Source organism: Hakea prostrata, chromosome 10 (assembly GCF_041222555.1).
Source record: "Hakea prostrata isolate BN-2017 chromosome 10, UWA_Hpros_2, whole genome shotgun sequence".
In the NCBI taxonomy this organism is placed as follows: domain Eukaryota; kingdom Viridiplantae; phylum Streptophyta; class Magnoliopsida; order Proteales; family Proteaceae; genus Hakea; species Hakea prostrata.
In genome coordinates, this window is record NC_142609.1 from 5,280,259 (window position 1) to 5,290,504 (window position 10,246).

Sequence of the window (10,246 nt, forward strand, 5' to 3'; positions counted from 1 at the left end):
TTCAACTATTATTGTCTTAACATGGCATCAGAGCACCAGGTTTTTTCTTCCCCCTTGCTTCGCTTCCCTCCCTCAACAATCTGCTGACCGTCAAGCTCACGGACAACAATTACTTACTGTGGAGGTCACAACTTTTTCCTCTCTTGAAGACTTATGACTTATTTTCTCTTGTGGATGGCTCCTCCATCTGTCCTCCTGCCACTACAATCATTGAAGAAGACTCCATTCCTATATGCAAACCGAATCCTGCCTACAATTCATGGATTCGTCAGGACCAACTTCTCATGTGTTGGCTCATTGCCTCCCTCACAAAATCCGTTCATGCATAAATTGTTGGATGTTCTACTGCCAGAGCAGTCTGGCTTCATCTTGAATTTACCTATGCCACACCCTCTACAACAAAGATTATGTAACCTCGCCTTCAATTACAAAACATGAAACGAGGTAATAGTACGATTCATGATTATCTTCTTCGTATTAAGCATACTACCAATCAACTTGAGGCTGCCAGTAAGACTGTTTCAGATGATGATATTTGTCTTTATGTCTCAATGGATTGTGCCCTAATTATTCGGCCTTTGTTACTTCTATTACAACTCGTGGCATCCCTATCACCTTTGCTGAGTTAAAAGGAATGTTACTCACTCAAGAAATTCGTCTTAAGGATGACTTAGCCTATGACTCCTCTTTTCCTTTGGCTAATCTCGCTCAGAGTGGCAGTACTCACAATTATTGTCCTCCCTTTCAAGGTCGATCGCACAACCGTGGCAGAGTTTTTCATGGACGTTCTTCAAATTATCGTCCTCCACTTCTTGCCACTCCACCCTCTACTGGTGGTTACAAACAACACCAGTCCTCTCTTTACTTGCCAACTTTGTGATTGTCACGGTCATAAAGCTCACGATTGTTATCAACGCTACAATCATGCTATTCAAGGTAAAACCAATGCTCCCCCCTCTGTGCATCTATCCAAATTCTCTAGAGGACTTTATACCGACAACACTTGGTCTCCTGACTCTGGGGCTACACATCATATCACCAATGCCCTTGACAATCTTCAACTTGCTCAACCTTACACTAGTACGAATCAAGTTTTGGTAACGATATAGGCTTGCCAATCACTCACACTGGTACTTTTTCTCTCCCTACACAGCATTCTCCTTTTTTTGTCAATAACGTTCTTCATGTCCCATCCATTCAAAAGAACCTTTTATTCGTTTCCAAGTTTACTCGTGACAATAATCTATCTTTGAGTTTCACCCTGACACGTTTTTTGTGAAGGATCAAGCAACAGGGAATTGTCTTCTCCAAGGAACCGTTAGGAATGGGCTTTACCAGATGCCCTTGGGCAACTTTTCTCCCCAAGCTTTCATTAGTGAACAAGATTTTGTCTCCCAGTGGCACTCCAGACTTGGTCATCTTGCCTTTAAATTAGTCCATCATCTTGTTTATCAATTTAGATTTCCTGTTACTTTTGAGAAAATTTAGTTTTTGTGTGACGCTTGTCAAAAAGGAAAGAGTCATAAACTCCCCTTCTCCTCTTCTACTTCAGTCTCTAAAGCTCATTTGGATTAATTTATTCGGATGTATGGGGACCCTCTCCTATTGCTTCTATTGATGGTTTTCGGTACTATGTTATTTTTGTGGATGCATTTAATAAGTACACTTGGTTGTATCCTATGCATTTGAAATCTGAGGTTGTTGGGATTCTTCAACGGTTTAAATTACTTGTTGAAAATTTATTTCCAGCTGGATTAAACGCTTTCAGAGTGACTGGGGTGATGAATATCGCCTTGTGTCCAACTCTCTCACTTCTTGTGGGATTGATCATTGCCTCCCTTGTCCTCACACTCATGAGCAAAATGGGGCTATCGAGCGCCGTCATCGCCATATTGTTGAAACTAGCCTTACCTTGTTAGCTTATTCTTCTTGCCCAAGAAAATTTTGGAACTATACCTTTGAAACTGCAGTATTTCTTATAAATATGACTCTTACCCCTGTTTTGGGGCAATGTTTCACCCCACTACAAACTTTTCACAGTCCATCCAGACTATGCCTCCTTAAGAGTTTTTTGTTGTCCATGCTACCCTTACCTTCGCCATTATAACAAATACAAGCTAGAGTTCGCTCTAGCATGCATGTTTTTCTTAGTTACTGTCCTCGTCTTCATGGGTATCGTTGCTTCAATCCTCGAACAAATAAACTCCTAATTTCCGCCATGTTGTTTTTTATGAAAACCAGCTTCCCTTTCACCATCCACTGTGATTACCCATCTCAACCACCTTAACCTTCTCTTCTTGGCCCCCATCCTGTGTTTTCTTCCCTACTCCATCTCCTCCTCCTCCGCTCCCCCCAACCCCACCCACACCCTTGGCCAAATGACCTCCCCTAGAAGACCACGACTCCCCTCCCCAACTAACCCCTGTTTCTTCCCCTGGCCCCACATCTCCGCCTCCTCCTTATCCTCTTCTCCCTCTTTGGATATCTTCATTGACCTTCCTTATGACTCTCAACCTCCTTCTCCTTCCCAACCTCATTCAAACTCTCATCTTAACACTCATCACATGGTAATTCGCTCCAAATCCCACCATCCACCTAAAGCCCTACTAACATCCATCTTTGATGATACCTAAATTGAACTTACCTCTTTCATTACTGCCAACAAATACCCTCATTGGCGAATGGATATGGATGATGAATTTAATGCCCTAATAAAGAATGACACTTGGTCTCTTGTCCCTCATCCTCCTCAGACAAATGTTATAGGTTGCAAGTGGGTGTTTAGAATTAAAAGGCTGATGGTTCTATACAAAGCTCGCTTAGTGGCCAAAGAGTTCAATCAACAAGAGGGTCTTGACTACAATGAAACCTTAAGCCCTGTTGTCAAACCCACTACTATCCGCCTGGTTCTATCTTTAGTTGTCTCCTACTCTTGGCCTATTCGTCAACTAGACATCCAAAATGCATTTCTCCATGGCTTTCTAAATGAAACGGTCTACATGAAACAACCATCAGGGTTTGCTGACACTCTTCACCCTCACTATGTTTGTCACCTTCATAGATCCCTTTATGGTTTCAAACAGGCTCCTTGTGCTTGGTTTGATCGTCTTAGTTCCTTATTACTAGAATTTGGTTTTGTTGGACCTAAAACTAACACTTCTCTTTTCATTTATTATGGTATCTCTAATACACTTTTTATTTTAATCTGTGGAGATGGCATCATTGTTACTGGCAGTTCTGAAGTGTTTTTATCAAAATTTATGACCGCTATCTCCTCTATCTTTATTGTCAAAGATCTTGGTCCCTTACATTATTTTCTTGGAATGTCTATATCTTTATTTCCTAATGGTCTTCACCTATGTCAACAACAATATATTATTGACCTTCTTTACAAGGCCAACATGAGTGATTGCAAGCCTGTTACCAATCCTCTTTCTCCCTCTACACAGTTGAGCAAATTTTCGGGGGAACTCATGACTGATCCTACATTGTACAGAAGTATTGTGGGGGCCCTACAGTACACTACTATGACTCGTCCAGTTAACAAAGTCTGTCAATTTATGCAAAGTCTAACTCTTGATCATTGGTTTGCTGTCAAAGGATTTTGCGGTACTTAAAGGGTACACTCTCTCATGAAATCTTCATCAACAAATCCTCTAGTATGACTTTAACAGTCTTCTCCGATGCTAATTGGGCTAGATGCCCTAATGATCGTAAGTCTACCAGTGGTTATGTTGTCTTCCTAGGGCCCAACATCATCTCATGGAGTTCTCAAAAACAATCCACTATTGCTCGCTCCAGTACAGAGTCCGAATGTTGAGCTATTGCTAATGCTGCTGTTGAGCTCACTTGGCTACAATCTCTACTTCACAAGTTTCATATATTCCTAAGTGTTGCTCCTGTACTTTGGTGTGATTATATTGGTGCCACCTATCTCACTGCAAATCCTGTCTTTCATGCTCGTACCAAACATGTGGAGATTGACTTCCACTTTGTTCTTGATAAGGTTGCCAAAGAAGATCTTCATCTTTGTTTCCTATCTACTAATGATCAACTGGCTGACATCTTCACCAAGCCGCTATCTACTCCACGTTTCATTTAATTTAAATTTTAAAATAGAATTGGAACTACATGAGAGTGAAAAGCTTGATTTGGTTTTCAAAAAGTAATAAAAGAGGTTAAAATTAAATGTTGAAATTTGATACTGACAGGTTGACAGCAACATATGAGTGCATTTAAATTTTAAAAACAACACACTATATCATGAGAATTTGTGAATATATCGTCAATTTTGGCGATATATAGTAAGAAAAGCGATTTATGACAATATATCCACAAAATTTTGCCGATATTTTGTATTTCTCGGTTTCGGTTCAAAATAAACTTCACTACTTGTCAAAACGACCGAAATTTAGTGAACTTCGGCTGAATTTTGGCAATATGTTTTATTATGACCATGAATCATTCTAACAGAATTGAAGCCATATATACATATATGTATTAATGTATGCATACTTTTTCTTCAACAGCCTCTCTTTTGGGGTGCCGGAGCAATTGCCCTTTATTTTAACATCCCAAACATGACCAATGCCAATAAAAGTCAGTACTAATGCGCAAGGCTCTTTCATTTAGCATAGCTGGGAGTGTCAAAATATATGCAACCTTATCACCCTTTCTGGGACTTGAACCTGGTTACGATTGAGCATTCAACAACTGAGCTAGATCTTCATAGATTATGAATCCAATTAATGGCCTCGCCAAATTTCATGGTAGCTAGATATATTTTCCACAGCCTTTCAAGTTCTTTAATTAGGCTCTCAAGGATTTCTTCTTATAAATCCATTTCATGCCTGCAACTAGCTATCCAAGATGGGTAATTCTTACAATGTTCTAGCCATGAAAAACTGTTAAGATTTTTCTATCCATTCTGGCGATATTTTGCCCAGAGTAGCAATTAAACTGATCCTGACTTACATGATCAGCAAAGATTCTAATTGAAATTAGAGGGATATGTTGCATTCAAGAGCAACAACAAATCCAATATGCATGATTCCAGTTTTCATGTTCTATACTCCAGCTTTTCCATTTTCTGAAGGACAAATCCCTTGTAGCTCCACTCTAATGATAAAATACAAATCTTAATCATTAGTGGATTGGGTAGGTACTGGGTACTAGAAATAATTTTGTGGAACCAGATACCATCATTATATTTCTTGAATTCCTCTTCTTTTTACTCATTTTTTCCTTGATGGGTGTGGGGTTGTTTCAGATTGTGACCATAAAACCCAATTAATCGTTCTCTTACGATTAATCTGCGGGTGTATACATAGTAACTGGTTTCAATGTCCCTGAAGGATCAATTTATGGTATCAGAAGGAAAGAATGAGTTGTAATCTGATGAGAAGTAGCTAGTAGTCATAAATCTGAAAGCTGTTTGGTGCATCATCTATCACGAAGTCCTCATCCAGTAGTAGGGGTTGTTGCAGCAGTGTTGGTTGTTGAGATTCAGTTTCCATCTCCATACCCATCATTGAGTTGTGATCACAGGAGAAGTTCTGCAGTTGATATGGCGCGGTATTGAGAAGAAGTTGAGCTTCTGCATTAGCCAACTGCATCTGAAGCTGTCTCACAATCTTCTGCAAGCTGCAAACTTCACCTGCACATCCATGAACTGGATCTTTAATTCTTGCTTCCGCTTCATAAACCAAGCAATCCACTGCATCAGCTCTTTGGCTTTCTGGTAGTTCCTGCATTTATAACAAAAGGACTTCCAATTGTTACATTGATGCATTCATAAATGATAGCCAAATCAAGGACCCAACTCACAAGGACTCTTTCAAATTTAAAATTCAAAATTCAAACTGTTTTGAATTACCCAAGTTATCTCAATAAAGAGTCTGTCACATGTAGGTTTAGATTCATCTTTAAATATCAATAGAAGTCTTACCTATTAGGTAAGCACAACAGTAACACTAAATCTGTTGTCTGCTAATGGTACCAGAGCTAGATTTTTTGACAATTTTTTGGGTTCCTACAAGTCTACAACCCAGTTGTTTCTCACATATCTCTCAGATTATTTGAACAAAGAAGTAGTACCTGCAAGAATTTGACAATATTACTGGCTCCAAATATTCTGTGAACAACCAAGAACTTGATGGGCTGATCTGCAGGGAAGTATGGTGCCAGAACACATCCTGGGACACATCGTCGCCGAAGACTCTTACAAGCACCGCAAGGTCTGCTGACAGTTGGGTGACGAAGGTCAGACTGATCAGGAGGAGGAGAAGGAGAAGCTGAAAATGGTTGAGGAGCAAACAGAGTGGTAGAGGAATCACTTGAAAGGGTAAATGAAGAACATGATGAAGTCACAGTAGCAGCAGCAGTTAAAGCTTCCTTTGAGTGCATATCTGGGAGAATGCTAAGAAACAGATTAACAAATGAAGAGAGAGTGAGAGTGAGGGCTATGGAGATCAAGAAGATCCAGTAGCTTAAGTAGTCACAGTACAGTGGAACATGGATCAAAATCCAAGAAATTGAAATAAATTAATCACACCAAAAACCATGTGTAAGTTGTCTTCACGTTGGGTATTCCAATTCAAAGTTTCAGAATTCCCACGATTGGCGTGAACTCGGGGATACGGGTCTTACTTCCTCATCTTTTTTTCCTCAGTTTTCTTCTAAAATCCGAATTTTATAATTACATGCGTTAAATTTCAAGTGTCAGTGAACTATTCCTCTTTTTAATATTTTTAATTTGATAATTATATTAATATTAATATTAAAACTAAAAAGAAAATTCTAGTTATCCTTTTGATAGTATTAGTATGAGTTTGTTTGCTTGCAAGAGAAGTAAAAAAAAAAACACAATCTATCAAACGAAGAAAAATTCCTCCCAACTTTATCGAGTTCACTTTCAAGTGAGTTAGCATGCACATGATTGATGATTATTTGTTCAATGAACTGGTCGTGTATGGTTTTCTTTCTACGAATTTGTTCACACTTTAAACATTTATCAATAAGTTTTATGGATTTTTATTCACGCCTGTGTGTATATTGTCATGTGGGAACAGTTTCACCGGCACTTTTCACGGTTTAATCTAATGGTTCAAATGAATTACATTATATTTTGAAAGTTAGTTTTTTTTTTGTTTTAGAATTTACAACTGTACATCCTTGATTTATTATAATTTATAAAAAAATGCCAAACTTTGGATGATTAAGAAAACTATTCAGATTCAAGAAAACCCTAGCCCCATCCAATGCAAAATCTCACTAGCTTTGCCTCATCAAATCTCGTAATTTTTATCACCTTCTATATTTAGAAACGGAGTTACAGTTACAATCTGAATTGTGTGCAAGTGAGACGAAAGTTTCACCAGACGAATTTGATCATGAGGAAACAATTAGTTGGTAGAAACCTTGGAAGCAGTTGAAGCCAACATGCTGTTTACAATTTTCTTCCTAAGTACCTTGAAAGAAACCTTGTGAAGGTGGCGATGAGGTCCAAATGGATAACTAAACTTGCATAGAAGAAGGTCTTTTTTTTCTTTTGTCTGATAGGATCAACTTTTGAGCGATGGAGGAGATGAAGAGGGATTGAGTCCACTATTACCAAAAAGAAAATAAAGAGGGAATGACATTAGTTTTAATGCATTTTAAGTTTATAAAAACCATGAACTTTCTTCAAATATTCCGCAATAAAATTAAAAAATAAAAACAAAAAAAAAAAAAAAATTTTAAAATTGTGATGTTTATTAAATCAATGTCATTTCTAGATCTTCTTTGAACAGCCTACTCCAAATCTAGGCAAGCAGCCATCTTTTTCAAGTAAAGACAATCTTTACAGTTTTTTTTTTCGCTAAAAAAAAACAATCTTTACATGCATGAACGTAAAAGTCAAGCCCAAGAGAAATCATTTGGGAACATAACATCCACATGAGTCATGCACGAATGGTGGATTTCATTTGAATACTTTACACACATTTACTTATGCTCAAGCACATGAGAAATTATTGAATCCATTCTAGACTAGAACAACAATGCAAGATCAAACTCATTATGAGTTGTAGTTTTTGTAAACTTATGATTACAAGAACCTTTTTCTTTTATACCAATTTCATTCATATTCCTTCATTCTTTCCAAGGGATTATGGGGAGTCATCAAAGATATTGAAATGGTGCTTTTCCACTTGAAAGCAAATAAACCCTAAAAATTTGATTAAAACAAATATTAAAGAGATCAGCACATGCCAGCCTTCCATAAACTGAAATCATTCTTAAGACTATAGCTTAGGAAAAAATTTTGTTCCACCGAAGAAACGATAATGAAAAAAATTCGACAGCACAAATTGATGTCATACCCTTTCTTTAGGAGTTGTCCAAGACTTATGATGTTGCTTTGTAGTCCTGGAACACAGTAAACATCAATGATAAACTTGTGATCTCCATTCTTTGCCTTGATCATTATCTTGCCTTTTCCTTTCACTGGAATCTTTGATGAGTCACCAAACATGACTTCTCCTTGGACTGTCTAGTTCAATTTTGTAAATTACTCATTGATGCCACACATGTGATTACTAGCGCCAGTATTAAGGAACCTCAGATGTATTCATTCTAAGAGTTTCGAATTCTCCTCTTAGAGCTTGAAGGCGTATTTTTTCTTCTTCTTTATAAACGCCTTGATAGGATTTCTGCAGAGTATCCCATGCTTGCTTTACTGATTGGGCATTTGAAATCTTGTTGAACATTGATTCGTCAGCACCTTGATAGATGAGGAAGAGAGCCTTCTTGCATATCTTTCTTTCTTGAGTCCTTTAATGCACTTTTTCTATGCATTAGTCAGGGCCACTTCTGCAGCTGGTTTTGTATATCCTTCATCAACAATCTCCTAGAAATCTTGAGATCCAAGCAAATTAGACTTTGTCAATTTCAGAATCTGTGGCTGGATCATATTCGTCAACTAGAATCGAACAGAGCTCTTATACCACGTGTTGGCACAATTAGGTGGTGGTATCACACACAAACTCACAAGAGAGAGAAATTATTCACTATAATTTTTCAAATTTTCTTTCTACAGACTTCTACTTTCTTCTTCAAACTTCTTCAACTTTCTCTTTAGATTTTCTGCTTTTTCTAAATTTATCAACCTTCATAAGTCCGTTTGATCTTTAACAGAGATGAGGGCTTCATTTCACTGCACATTTGGAATAGAGACATAATATTTATATAGAGAGAATAAGAAAGAGAAACAAATGAAGAGAGAGAGATATATGCATTCATAGATTATTTGGCCTATTCAGCAGCAAGGCAGCAGAGTTCAATTCGGTTAAGAGAATGGCCAGCAATGTAGAATGGAAAAAGAAAAGGATGTGATAAAACAACAAAGATACAGAATTGCTTAATTCTAAGCTAGATAGAGTTTCAGGTATCACAGCTAAAGGAATCAAGCTGGCATGAACCGTTGAAGAAATCGAATTGACATGAACTAAATTAGCATAATTCCTGGTTTTCCACATTGGAAGGCCAACACAACTCACACAAAACCGCATGAAAAAGCCATATCTTTAGCACTACCATGGGTAGATGAAAATCCATCAAGTGGAGAGTGAGTCAGTGTCTAGCATTGGATCCCCAATATGAATCTCCGGCATGCAAAAGCGTTAGTATAAATCTGGAATTACAATAATTCGACTAACTCAACAAATATTTGAGTAAATTCGATGGTTGCCTTAATACAAATCCATCATTTTATATATAAACAAAGTGTAGGTACAGAATAGACTAGCTCCATGGATAACTACAATAAAATTCTCTATTCCTTAATACCCTCCCTCAAAGTCAAGGGCCCTTCAAGGACCTAGAGTTTGGAATGAAGCAAAGAGAACCGAGGAGAGGAGAGACTCTTTGTCAATATATTGGCTAGTTGATTAGATGTCAAAATATACTGAACCAATAACTCCTTCTTGGCCACACGATCACGAACAAAATGAAAATCAATCTCTATATGCTTCATTATAGCATGAAAAACTGGATTCATAGAGAGATAGGTCGCCCCAATATTAGCACACTAGAGAACAGGTGAAGAGGGTAATAAGATGCCCAACTCAGATAAAAGTGATTGAACCCAAGTTAACTCAGTGGTGGCAAGGGCAAGAGTACGATATTCACTCTCAGTACTAGATCGAGCAACAATAGTCTACTTTTGAGATTGCCAAGATACCAAACTAGATCCCAAAAAAATAAGATA

The 10,246-nt window shown here is 37.7% G+C and overlaps 1 pseudogene; it reads right to left on the reverse strand.

Moving 5' to 3' along the window:
* Positions 1-5,356: 5,356 nt before the first annotated feature.
* LOC149001657 (LOB domain-containing protein 19-like) lies at positions 5,357-6,405 on the reverse strand (annotated as a pseudogene).
* Between the last annotated feature and the right edge of the window lie 3,841 nt (positions 6,406-10,246).